Source organism: Marmota monax, unplaced genomic scaffold (genome assembly GCF_021218885.2).
Source record: "Marmota monax isolate L192 unplaced genomic scaffold, Marmota_monax_Labrador192_F-V1.1 WCK01_AAM20220418_F8-fsc00001, whole genome shotgun sequence".
NCBI lineage: Eukaryota > Metazoa > Chordata > Mammalia > Rodentia > Sciuridae > Marmota > Marmota monax.
The window spans coordinates 27522867-27536423 of NW_026693777.1; the positions used below are offsets into that span (position 1 = coordinate 27522867).

The window sequence follows — 13557 nt, forward strand, 5'->3', positions numbered from 1 at the left end:
TTATCCTAAAATCGAGGAGCTGTGCAAACTTAGGGAAGATGCCAAATCTCTTTGTGCTAGAATGTAATGGGAAATCTATATTGACAGTGGACTGTTGACATGTTTAACAGCTTTCTGCAGGGAAAAAAAAATATTTCCTGCAAATATTGGCTCTGACTGACTGTGGTGGTGAAGGAGATTGTGAAAGGAGAGAGTGAACTATGAGGAGAGAGATTCAAGGGTAGATCTGTGGAGAAAAACATTTAGCTAGTGTACTGTGTTGAAAGGTGTTCCCAAAATTCTTTTCCCTGGAGAACCCCAAAATGTGACCTTTGCATTAGGGTGTTTGCCCATAAAATGCCCAAGTTAAGATGAGGTCATACTGAATTCAGATAGATCCTACTCTCCTGACTGTTGACTAAAGTTAGTGTAGTAGACTGCTGCCCTGTGTCTGACCTGTTTTCCCTCAGTTTATCATTCTTATCTACTGAGGATGCCTGAGCTTTCTTACGAAGGATAAAGAGTTAAGGCTGTACAATGCAGAAATTTAGATAATGTGATATTAGCAAAATTCATGTATATCTAAACTACTGATAAGTGATCTTCCTGGAAACAAATTGCTGGAGATAAAAAATTTTTAAATGGAGCTGTGATGGGAAAGGAAACTTAAAAGTAGGAAGGGATGGAATGTTTGTTTAATAAGGTCAGAGAATTTAATAGGTCTCTTTACTTGGGTTTAAACTCTGTCACTCTGTCATGTTCCTAATACCTCTGATCATTAGTTTATCTATAAACTATACTGCTGCTTTACAGTATTTGTGAGGATCTATTGGAATTATTTCTGAAACTACTGAAAATTATAAAGTGCTATTATTACCCATACTGAAGTTTCCATGACTGCTCATCAACTGTATTCATTCCCTACGAAATACTATACCACAAAAACGGGTGGGTTAAAGCAACAGAAATTTATTCTGTCACACTTTGGGAGGTGAGAAGTCAGAAATTAAGGTGCCAGCAAGATCATACTTTATCTGATGGCTTTGGAGAAGGATCCTGCCTTTTTTTTTTTTTTTAGTACTGGAGATTGAACTCAGGAGCACCCAACCAGTGAACCATATTTTCAGCCCTCTTTTGTATTTTATTTAGAGACAGAGTCTCATTGAGTTGCTTAGCACTTTGCTTTTGCTGAGGCTGCCTTTGAACTTGCAATCCTCCTGCCTCAGCCTCCCGAGTTACTGGAATTATAGGTGTGTGCCACTGCATCCAGTGGGCTTCCGCCTTTTCTAGCTTCTGGTTGCCAGCAATCCTTGGTGCTCATCCATTTGTAGATGCATCACTCCAATCTTTGCCTCTGTCATTATCTGGCCTTTTTCCCTGTATCTGCATCTTCACATTGACATCCGCCTCCTTGTGTTTTCTTGTCATTTTCCTTCTAGGTGTTTCTGTCCAAATTTTCCTCTTTTAAGAAGTTCAGGGCTGGGGATGTGGCTCAAGCGGTAGAGTGCTCGCCTGGCATGCATGCAGCCTGGGTTCGATCCTCAGCACCACATACAAAGATGTTGTGTCCGCCAAAAACTAAAAAATAAATATTAAAAAATTCTCTCTCTCTCTAAAAAAAAATGTTAAAAAAAAAAAAGAAGTTCAAAGCCAGCCTCAGCCACTTGTGAGGACCTAAGCAACTTAGCAAGACCATGTCTCTATATAAAATATACAAAGGGGATGTGGCTCAGTGGTTAAGCAGTCTTGGATTCATTCCTCAGTACTGAAAAATAAAACTAAAAATAAATAAATCCTAACTCATTAACCGACTGACTTTGGGCAACTCCATTACCTTCTCTGGGTCTTAGTTTCCTCATTGTAAAGTGTTGTACAAGCAGTAATAATGTTAACTTGGTTGAACTAGAATTTTCCTTTAATACCTCATCCCCAACCCCTTTTCAAGCTAGGCATTCCCTATTATCGTTCATGATGATGATTCTCAGATCACTTAGGAGCTCATTTACCAACTTCTGGAATCTATTTTGTTAATGTACCTTATCACATCACAGAACATATATCTGAAAAGCTCATAGTATACAACAGAACTCAACTCCCATGATCCAGCTCCTGTGCTTTTTAGTAATGCAAAGTAGTGAATGTCTTTGTTTTGTTTTTAGGCACATCACATTACAGATTCAAATTTCTCCCATTTTGCAAGTTAAAACCTAATTTGTATCCAAATTTGGAACTATCTGTAAAATTTCATCTAGTTAGTTTTGGTTCAGTATTCCAGCATTTCTGCATAATTTAAAAAATCCAGATTCTTTAAAATTGAGAGCCTGGTATTTAACGTTAATTATGGAGCCACCCACAAGTTTGAGAGGCATGCTTTCGAAGTTTTGGTTCCTTCAATATGTACTTACTGAGAGCCTACTATATGCTAGGTCCAGAGACTATGTGACTAGAAAAGGATGATTTCTGCTTTATGGAGGTGGATATATAAAGTAACAAGTAATGCACAGGAACTATATGGAAAGTGTTATTGGAGATGGGAAGGGACCCAATCAACTGCCTAGGGATTAGGGTCATTTCAGGGAGGAAGTATTCATACTTTGTTAGCATTGAAGGTACAAATACAAAACCAAATCATTGGCTTCAGGAGCCTATGTAGCGACGTGAGGACTGTCAGACAAATGAACAAACTTTTAAGTCTTGATAAAAACTAATGCTTGGCTTAACGTGGTGCTTTCCAGGCAAAGACCAGGGGACAACACAAAACTTTTGGCAAGGGAAGTGGAAATGAGAATATATAATAGAGCCCAAACCCTACTTCTGGAGGTGGGAGAGTGGCTGAAGGTTGAGTTTATCACCAATGGCCAATGGTTTAATCTATCATGCCTGCATAATAAAGTGTCTGTTAAAGCCCCAGGACTGGTTTCACGGAACTTCCAGATTGGTGAACAAGAATACATCCGTATGCTAGGAAGGTGGTTCACCCCAACCCCCTGGGGACAAAAGCTTCAGCACTCCAGCACTCCTAACTTTGCCCAGTGTGAGTGTCCTTTTAAAAAAAATCCTTTATAATAAATGGGTTAAGGGGTGGGAGGAGGGGGGAGAGAAGACACAATAGGATGCAATACATGAAGCTTTTCCAACATAGAGTTACAAGGAGAGTATTCCAGGATGTGGAGACTGCTTGCAGCAATGGTTTATAGGAAATTTTGATAAGTCCTATTGTCAAGAGGTGATGGCACCAAATCATTAAACCCTTTACTGGTATGTTGGGGAGTTTTGACTTTATGCTACAGGTGTTAGTAATCTATTCTAAATATTTTACATAAGGGAAAGAATGTCATATTATGATCAGTGTGCATTCATTTTTTTCAGAGTGGAGTAGATCAGGAGGAAATGGAAGAGTCCTAGACTGATGATAAGAAACCAATTTTGAAGCTATTGTGGGTCCATGAGAAAAAACAAAGACCACCTGAACTAAGACAATGGCTTGGTATGGCAAAGGAAGGAAAGAACATTAGAGAAATCTTTTACAAAATGAAGACTTTCTGCTGTACAAAAGCTGGGGGCGGGTAGATGGGAATCAATGCCAACAGAACTACCCTATGGGAAATATAAAAGAGTCATCAGATGGAAGGAAATGATTGAGTGCCCTAGGTACTTGGAATTAGTCAAACAAAATCATATAAAGATTCTTGCCCTTGGAGAATATACATTCCAGCAGGGGGAGATAGACATAAACATATACATAATACATAAGTAACCAATAGAGTGTTAGAAGGTGATAACACTGTTTGTTTGTTTGTTTGTTTGTTCTAAATAGAGCACCAAAAAGAGAATCATAGTGATGGGAGCTACTTTCAGAATTGAACAGTCTCCTTTGAAATACAGTGTCTGTTCATTTAGGTTTTTTTTTTTTCCCCCAAGTCCTCAACTTGAAAATAACGCCATTGGAATTTATATTAGAATATAAGAAAAATTTAAATTCAAAATTTCACTCTATGAAATAATGTATATATTCAATGTTTCAAGTATACAGTATAGTTAAGTTTTTTTGTTTGAGTTTCATTTTGAAATGGAGATCAGATTAATTAAGGAATCATGGATATGTTATAAGTTATCTTTAAAATGTTATCCATATAACAGAAGACATAATTTTCATATTTAGTATCAATAAGATTATAATAAGACAATTCAAAGTTGTTTTCTCAAGGACTGTGTTATGGAAAAAAATTAACAAATATTCTGAATTAATCAACTAAAGCTGGCTGGTGTGGGAAGCCGTTCTCGCACGTGATTGGGCACCTCCCTGACTGGGTGTGAGGCGTTCTGGCTAAACTGTGTCAGAACTAATCCCCACCCTCTCTAGGTGCGAGAGCCCATCCGTGTGGAGGTGTGACTGACCATTGACCCTGAGACCAATCACTGACCCTGACCTTGGAATGCTGCCCCCTCGACCTTCATTGGATGGAATTTTCCCCTGAATTTCTTGTTCCCCATTAAAAGGCCACTCCCTGGCGTGCTCTCTCTCCTGCTAGTCTGTGTAAACCTCGCTGCTCCACCGGGTGGCTCGAGGCAGGAGCCAGAGGGGAGAGCCATCTCAGACCTGGTCAAAGAAAAAGGTAAATTGAGTTTTGTGTGTTATTTTGATCTCACTAGTTAACTTCTATGCTTCGAGCCTCTTGTATGAAGCCAGCGTGCTGGTCACGCGGTGGAGGCTGGTCACAAGGTCTTTCTATTTCCAATTATATTAGTGCCTTTTAATTAATACTTTCTAAAGTACAGGATTTAATCAGAATGGCAGCTTTCATTATGTGGCTTTCTTTTTCTTTCTTTTTTTTTTTTTTTAACTATCCATTGAGTTGTACAAAATAGAGGACACAGAGAAAAACCCATATAAATATGGTTATCTCATACTAGACAAAGGTGCCCAAATCATTCACTGGAGAAAAGGTAGCTTATTCAACAAATGGTGCTAGGAAAACAGGAAATCCTATGTAGCAAAATGAAATTAAACCTCTATCTCTCACTCTCCACAAAAATCAGCTTGAAGTGGATCAAAGACTTACTCTCTAGAACAGAGACTCTACGCCTAATAGAGGAAAAAGTAGGCCCAAATATTTATCATGTAGGCTTAGAACCTGACTTCCTTAACAAGACTCCTAAAGCACAAGAAGGATAATCAAGAATCAATAAATGGGATGGATCCAAACTAAAAAAGTGCTTCTCAGCAAAGGAAACAATCAATAATGTGAAGTGCGAGCCTACAGAATAGGAAAAATCTTTACCACATGCCCCTCAGATAGAGCACTAATCTCCAGGATATATAAAGAACTCAGACTTAACACCAAAAAAAGAAACAAACAAACAAACAAAAAATCCCAAATAACTCAATCAATAAATGAGCTAAGGAACTGTACAGACGCTTCACAGAAGAAATACAATTGATCAACAAACATGAAAAAATGTTCATCATCTCTAGCAATTAGAGAAATGCAAATCAAAACTAAGATTTCATCTCACTCTAGTCAGAATAGCAATTTTCAAGAATACAAGCAATAATAAGTGTTGGTGAGAATGTGGGGAAAATGTACAATGATACATTGCTGGTGGGACAGCATGAAAGAAAAATGAGAAAGTGAGAGGAAGGCGAGCAGGAAATGAAGGACGAAGATCAGGCAGAGATCCACACAAAGGTTTATTTGTCAAAGCTGACAAAGAAGGCCATTCCTCTATAGAGTAGAGAGAGGCACTTGTGATATTTGGGGTTCAGCTTTTGTGGAGTAGGGGTTTGGATTTGTAGTTGTGGCGCTATGGGATAGGATCGGGTATACTTGCATCAGAGCTAGGTGAGTGGGGAATAGCCAGGGATTGGCTTAAGTCGATGGCACCATGGGGCTTTCCAGAGCAAAGGGGTCGGCTTAGGGTTATGGTACCATGGGGTAGGTACTAATGGGGATGGGGGGAGTTCAGGTAGAAGGAAGTACAGGAAAGTGAAACTCATAAGATGGCGGTTAACATTTAAGATGGCTGCTGGAATGTTAAATCAATACCCTATATTGCAAATTGGTGGAACCACTCCGGAAAGCAGTATAGAGATTCCTCAGACAATTTGGAATGGAACCATCATTTGATTCAGCTATCCCACTCTTCAGTTTATACCCAAAGGACTTAAAATCAGCATACTCAGTGATGCAGCCACATCAATGTTTATAGCAGCTCAATTCACATTAGCTTAACTATGGAAACAACTTAGATGCCCTTCAACAGATGAATGGATAAAGAAAATATGGTACATATACACAATGGAGTATTATTAGCCTTAAAGAAGGAAGAAATTATGCATTTACAGGTAAATGGAGGGATTCCACCATGCGACCAGCCCACTGGTTTCATTAAAGAGGTTCGTGGCATAAAAGTTAACTAGTGAGATCAAAATAAACACACAGACTCAATTACCTTTTTCTATGACCAGGTCCGAGACGGCTCTCACCTCTCTGGCTCAAACCTTGAACCACCCGGTAGGGCAGCAAGGCTTACTCAGGGCTAGCAGGAGAGAGAGAGAGAGCACACCAGGGAGTGGCCTTTTATTGGGGAACAAGAAATTCAGGGGAAAATTCCATCCAATGAAGGTTGAGGGGGGCAGCATTCCAAGGTCAGGGTCAGTGATTGGCCTCAGGGTCAGTGGTCAGTCACACCCCCACACGGACAGGCTCTAGCACCAGGAGAAGGTGGGGAAAGCTCCGACACGGTTTAGCCAGAGCGCCTCACACCCAATCCAGGAGGTGCCCAATCACGTGCGAGAATGGCTTCCCACAGAGGGAACTAGAGAATATCATGCTATGTGAAATAAGCCAATCCCTAAAAACCAAAGACCAAATGCTGATCTGTATGTGGGGGGGCAGGTAGGGAAGAATGAAGGAACTTTGGATTGCTCAGAGGGGAGTGAAGAGAGGGTTGGGGCTATGGGGATTGTAAGGATGGCAGAATGAGACAGACATTATTACCCTATGTACATATATGATTACACTACTGGTATGAGCACCATGAATACCCAGAGGAATGAGAAGTTGTGCTCCATTTGTATACAATATGTCAAATGCATTCTACTGATATGTATAACTAATTAGAACAAATAAAGTAAAAATTTTAAAAAAGCAAAAAATAAAGAATCCATTGCAAATGTATTATGCATTAGGAAGACTAAACTAAAATCCACCAGCATAGTAAAAAGATGTTATCTCTGTTCAGTGAGAACAAGTTTCAAAATATATTTTCTTTTAAATGTATTCAGTCAGTACACAATTCTTTATAAAAGTTTTATTTTCTGTCAATACCTTCATTACATTTATAAACAGAAAATTTACAGAGTACCCCATAAAAATTAGAACCCTTACAAATATCTACATATATTTCATATCATAAAAATTCCAAAGGAGTACTTTGTTAAAGGTGGGCCCTAGGTAATGGTCCATATACTGTGCAGCTTTTAAAATATATATAAATCTGTAAAGTTTTCTTTGTCCACAAAATATTGCAAAAAATTAGCAAAACTCTTATAGTGAAATTGAACTTCACTAAGCCCTCATATTTTGGAAAGGAATTTGATGTGATTTTCCCATGAGATTAAAAAATCAGATAAACAGAATGAGATAAAGATAAATTGAAAACAAATGCATACTTCACAGCAGTTAAGGCATGAGTGTGATAGAAGAGAACATCTGAGAAGTAGGACATGGGAGACATGGGAAGGAACAAATAGTAATAATGTTTTATGAGTCTGAACTTGGACATAAATTCTACTGACATTGAGTTACTCTCATCCTGTTTTAGGAATGTTAAAATTGTTAAAAACTTTCTTAGAAACTCCCTCCAGTTTCTTTGTTGCCACTAGAATGCTTGTGTCTATGGTTTTGTGTGTGTGTGTGTGTGTGTGTGATTGTGTGGGTAAGAGTCTTGCTAAGTTACCCAAGCCAGCTTTGAACAAGGGTTCCTCCTGCCTTAGCCTCTTAGTAGCTGGGATTATAGGCACAAAGCACTGGGCTTGATGTACTTTTTTTTTTTTCATCTTTAAAATCATCTTAGGCTTGATATATTTTTCCTTCAGTAAAATCACCCTGAATCTGATCAGGACACTAGGTCCAGGAATCTGAGTTGCTAGTTCAACATATTTGAATTTGTAAGAAAGATTTCCTTCAGCTGGTTAAGGTTGCTATTAATCCATGTTATTATTGTTCATTTTAGATAAGCATAGGATGTAGAGAAAATAAAGGGAGACCTTTGGACAAAGGCAAAAGATCTCTGATACTGGGTGACTCTTAAGAATGGCCACTCATTAATTCCTCTGGGCTAAGCTGGAATAGTTCAGAGAAAGAGGAAGGAAGAAAAAAAGAAGGAATTCATTACTTGAAATCTTGCCCAAGATGGCTGTTCTACTATAATCATGCACCTTCCACTGAAAAAGGCATGGAAATATGACTCCAGTTGTTAACGGAAATCTATCCTTTCTATCAGACATGACTTTTTCTATTTGAGTTTCAAAGTGCAGACTCCAAATAATCTTGAGAATTGTACATTATCTGCAGGGAAAAATTTCAGATCTTACCTTCTCCTAATGTGTAAGTAAAAACTTTTTTATTAAAAACTTTATTTATTAAAAGAAATGGGAGGAGGAAGCGGAGAAAGGACAGAGGAACAGAAGGAGTCACTTATCAAACTTGGCCCAGAGGATGCCACTAGCATCACCTTTCCAGCACCAGGAAGTCTCCATGATCCATGATCTCCAGCTCGCTCCATGATTCTCAGAAGTGGTGTCTATAGTATCCAATTTTCTGCTGAGTTTACAGTTCAGTGCACTGATTCCCAGGTTCTTTGAAGGAGGAGAGCTCCCAGAGGATATTATCTTGCAGCAGTGGCTCAATGTCCTCATCACTGCCTCATTCTGGGGTATTGGGTAGGCTGCTGCTGATGCTGTTGCTATGTTTTTGAACTCCACTGGCTTTCCCATATTCAGGGATGAATAAGGCAACCAGAAAAGACATAAAAACTATACAAGCTCCAAATAAAAACGGTGGGCCTGGGATGACAGCTCCCTCTAGGACATCGTTGTTAGAATTCAATTCTGGGCCCAATTCGGTCAGTTCTACATGGAAAATGTAGAATTTAGGCAGTGCTGGCCCCAGGACATTGTATAGTCTCTTATTGCAGTTATGATCCCCTGGGCAACTTCTTGCTGATCTGACTTTGCTGGCTGAGAGACAACAGCATGTACTGCCCGGAATGTGACGCTGGACATGACAGCCACTGTCCCTGCTGCCCACTGATGAAGTGGCCTGATGACAGGCATGAGACTCAAAACCATACCAGGCCAACTGGAAGCCCAAGCCAAGAAGGACAGTATTTTTTTTTTTTATAACTTTATTTATTTTTTTATGTGATGCTGAGGATCGAACCCAGTGCCTCACACATGCTGGGCAAGCATTCTATGACTGAGCCACAACCCCAGCCCAAGAACAGTATTCTTATTCCTCAGTGATCTCATCCAAATGCTAAGAAAGACCATCTGAGCCACAATAGACAGAATTCCTACCAATCCAAAGCTTATGACCTGCCTGAGATAGAGAAAAAAAAAACTTGAATACTGTCTAGCTTCGGGAAGATATGAAAGAAACACGGTGATGCAGACAGTAGAATCTTTCCCAACTTTCTTTAATGATGCAAAAGGGTCTGCTTGTTTCCAAGAAATCTGAGCTCCCCAGGAAACTGGTCTCAATTTCTCTGGCAAAGATTCTGAAGCAGACACCAAGAGGAAACAGTCGTCCAGAAGAGCCATCACTGTGGCCACCAGCACAACAAGGCTGTCTCCATAAGTAGCTCCAATGGCTAGGCTGCTGACCAGACTAGCTGCAAAAGTGGCTGAGACCCATCCATAAGCAGTACTTTGCTCGTGCTCCTGAGTGACATCAGCTACAAAGGTAAATATCACAGAGAACGTGACTGAGAAGACTCCAGACATGGAAATCATGGCAAAATCCCACCATGGACTAATCCTAATCAGTGGGATAGGGAAGACGGTGGAGAATACAGTGTCAAGGAGGAAAGTCTTCCTCCCCCACCTGTTGGAGAGGGCGCCTATGAGCCGGGAACTCAGAAAAGAGAGTAGGCCTTTTACACCTTGAGTGGACCTTTCGTGAGGAATATGTGTTGAGGAAATGTTTCATGCAGAAGAGTCAACACTGGAGTTGTTAACAGGGCCCCTGGGGGGAAAAAAAATTCAAGGAAGATGACAACAGCAACCTGGTGAACACTTGGTTGGCCAAAGCCTTGCAGCCAGCTGCTGCTCAGGGCCTGCGCGCCGCGCTTCTCCAGCTCGGTTCCAGCATCGGGCTGCGAGGCCGCCTTCCACTCCAGCAGCGGTGTTCACGCGGCGGCCGTGCCCGCGCTGGCCCGGGGCTTTTCGGGACGTCCGGGACCACCGCGACGCCGAGGGAGTAGCGCGAAACCATGCCTTCAAGGGCTCCGCGCCCGGCGGCGGCGCCAAGGCTTAGAAACTGCCAAGGCTGGAGCCGCGGAAGAGGCAGAGGAGGCCCGCGGCTGTAGGACCCGCCGGCTTCGGGTCCCCGCGCAGATCCCGACTCCCTGGCTGCCGGCGACGTCCGGGGCGGGCTTTATTTTGTCCATACGTGTGACTAGTAGATTAAAACTGAGGGCAGTGTTCAACCACCAGATTTGGTCTAAAAATAGTTCCTGAATAACAACTGAAGGAATTCATACACCTAGAAAAGGATATGATCCAGAAAAATAGACTGAGGAAGTATAGACATATGGCCCATAAAAACTACTTAAGTTTCTACATCGCATAAGCATAGTTAAAAGTAGACAGTGGAGCCAACTCCCATCACCCAGCTTCGGAAATGACCAGCATTTCTTCATACTTTATTTATTTATTGTGGCGTTGGGGATGGAACACAGGGTCCTGTGCATGCCAGGCAATCACTCTACCACTTCTACATATTTTAAGATTTATATTTTGCCCGCCCTCCCTCCCTTCCTTCCTTTTCTTTTTTTCTTTTTTCTTTTCTTTTTTTTTTTTTTTTTTTTTTTTTGTGGTTGCTGGAATATATTTAAGCAAATTGTAGATATTGTGTCATATCATCCATAAATGATTATACATGCGTGTCCAACAAAGGGTTCTTTTCTTTTGTGATTATAATAAATGCAAACATTTGCAAAACCTTTTCAACAAAGTCGTGAGGAACTCATTCCCCTTGCAAAAATCTACCAACTTGATCCTTTCTAACTTTCAAATATTTCTTCCTGGGTCACCACCATAAACAAGATACTTTAAAAATAACCTGATGCTTATGTACATTTTATATGTGTACATATGTGTGTGTGGAAAAACAAGTTACAAAATGTAGACTTTTATATGTTTAACTCTTCACCTAGTCACATATATGTACTTTCTTTAAAAAAAAAAATTGTACTACATGATTAGGGCTGGGGATCTGGCTGAGTGATCAAGTGCTTGCCTAGCAGGCATGAGACCAGGGATCCATCCTAAGTACAGGAGGTGGAAGGGAAGTAATGCCACAGGAATTTATTTTATGAAAAGATAGCAGAGAGGAATGTATGGGGACTCTAGGAGGTGTATAATTTGCAGGGAGAGTGAGGTAAAACATTAACAATGGAGTGAATATTTAGATCACAGAAATGTTTACAAAACATGAACCATTTAAATGGCTTTGTTTACCCACAACAATAGCAAAAATTATTTGGTTGGAAGTATAACCTAGAAACAGAACCAGGTTTTGAAGGAATTTTAAAAAATAAGAAAAATTGATGTGGTGCAGAGGTAGTCCCAGATACTTAGGGGGCTGAGGCAGGAGGATGGCTTGAGTCCAGGAGTTTGAGGTCAGCCAGGGCAACATGGCAATACCTTATCTCAAAAAAAAAAAAAAAAAAAAAAGAAAGAAAGAAAGAAAGAAAAAAGAAAAAAGAAAGAAAAGAAGAAACTTTTATTACCTACATGTATATTTTTCTGGTATTCTTCCTTCCTTTGTGCAGATCTGAATTTCTGTCTGGTATCATTGTCCTCTCATTGAAAGACTTTCAGGTTAACATTTCCTATAATATATGTATATTTGCTGATGAAGGGTTCCTTCAATTTTTGCATGTCTGGAAAAACAAATCTTTATTTCAGCTTTGTTTTGGGATGTTATTTTCCCTAAGTATGGAATTATAGGTTGACAGTCCCTCTCTGGGGGGGTCTTTAAAGATGTTACAATGTTGCCCTATGGCTTTCCTTGTTTCTGATGAGACATTTGCTGTTTTATCTTTGTTCCTCTGTAAATGATTTTTCTCTGGCTGTTTTTTATCACTGGTTCAAAAGCTATTTGATTATGATGTGTCTTGGTGTAATATTCTTCATGTTTTTTGTGTTTGAGATTAAGATGCTTGGGGGCATGTGTTTTTTATATGTTATATATGTTTATAATATATGTTATAAATTAATTAATCCCAAACACAATAAATATCATGTACAATATATAAAATCATTGTATATAATATATAAACACACACATATATACATATATATACAATTAGAGCATCTTTTACCTTTGCTTCTTCAATTTATTTTTCTGTATTGTCCCCTTCTTGTCCGGAGAGTCCAGGAACATCTGTTATTAAGCAGTTTGAAATTGTTCCATAGCTCATTGATATTTATTCTTTTTTTATATTTCTCAGTTATATTTTTTGCTGTTTCTTTTGGGATAGTTTCTACTGATGTGTGTTTTAGTCCATTAATTGTTTCTTTTGCAGTGTGTATAATCTGCTATTACTCTCACTTGATTTTTTTTTTAATGGTACTATGGTTTAAACCCAGGGACACATCCCTGGCCCTTTGTATTTTTTATTTTGAGACAGGATCTCACTAAGTTGCTTAGGGCCTCATTAAGTTGCTGAGGCTGGCCTCAGCTTCCCTAGTTGCTGGGATTTTTAGGCATGTACTACTGTACCCAGATCCAATGTACTTTCATTTTTTAAATATTTATTTTTTAGCTTTTAGGTGAACACAATATCTTTATTTTTATGTGGTGCTGAGGATCGAACCCAGTGCCTCATGCATGCCAGGTGAGTGCACTACTACTTGAGCCATATCCCCAGCCCCTCCAATGTACTTTCTATCTTGACACTTTATTTTTAATTTCTACAAGTTCAGTTTGCTTTGTTTTTGTTTTGTTTTGTTTTGTTGTAATTTCCTTGTCTCTCCTTAAACCTACTTGTGTTTTCTTCTACCTTCTTGAACATATGGATCATAGTATGGTAGCTATGTTAACATCCTTATCTTCTATTTCAGTCATTTGTCTCCTTTCTGGTTTTGGTTCTGTTGAATGATTTTTCTTCTCCTGACTGTGAGATGTATTTTCCTGCCCCCTTTTTTTTTTCTTGCATGCCTGCTAAGTTTTGATTGCATGCTGGACAATGTCAGTTTTATATTGTCAATGCTAAATTGTTTAATTCCTTCTTGCTTTTATTTTTTCTCTTTGGTGGAGCTTTGCTCTGGAATGCAATTCAGTTACT

At 39.5% G+C, this 13557-nt stretch overlaps 1 pseudogene; it reads right to left on the reverse strand.

The window, feature by feature from the left end:
- Positions 1-8813: 8813 nt before the first annotated feature.
- On the reverse strand, positions 8814-10653 carry LOC124104691 (hippocampus abundant transcript-like protein 1; annotated as a pseudogene).
- Between the last annotated feature and the right edge of the window lie 2904 nt (positions 10654-13557).